Source organism: Penaeus monodon, chromosome 19 (assembly GCF_015228065.2).
Source record: "Penaeus monodon isolate SGIC_2016 chromosome 19, NSTDA_Pmon_1, whole genome shotgun sequence".
NCBI lineage: Eukaryota > Metazoa > Arthropoda > Malacostraca > Decapoda > Penaeidae > Penaeus > Penaeus monodon.
In genome coordinates this window covers 34,004,876-34,005,193 of record NC_051404.1, presented here as the reverse complement: position 1 = coordinate 34,005,193, position 318 = coordinate 34,004,876, and positions in this window count along the sequence as shown.

Below are 318 nucleotides of genomic sequence, written 5' to 3'. Positions count from 1 at the left end.
CTTTACGCTGATGCACACCCAACAGGCCCGTGCATTGATATCAAACAAGCCTGCGATTCCCAGTGCCCATATGCCCTGTGTAAAAGGAGGACGCGGGGTTTTCAGGATAATGGTATCAATGCCTTTCCACCCCGGTCGTTTATATGGGAGCGGAAGGGCAGAACCTGCTCCGTGCGCCGGCAAACAGGTTCTGATCGGCCGTCGGGTAGTATAAGCTGAAACAACACTCGGAATGTCGCGTCGCAGCCACTCAGCCTTACCGATAAATGATCGTTGTAATTAACGTTCTCCTGGCTTCTTCTACGTCGTCTGAAATTA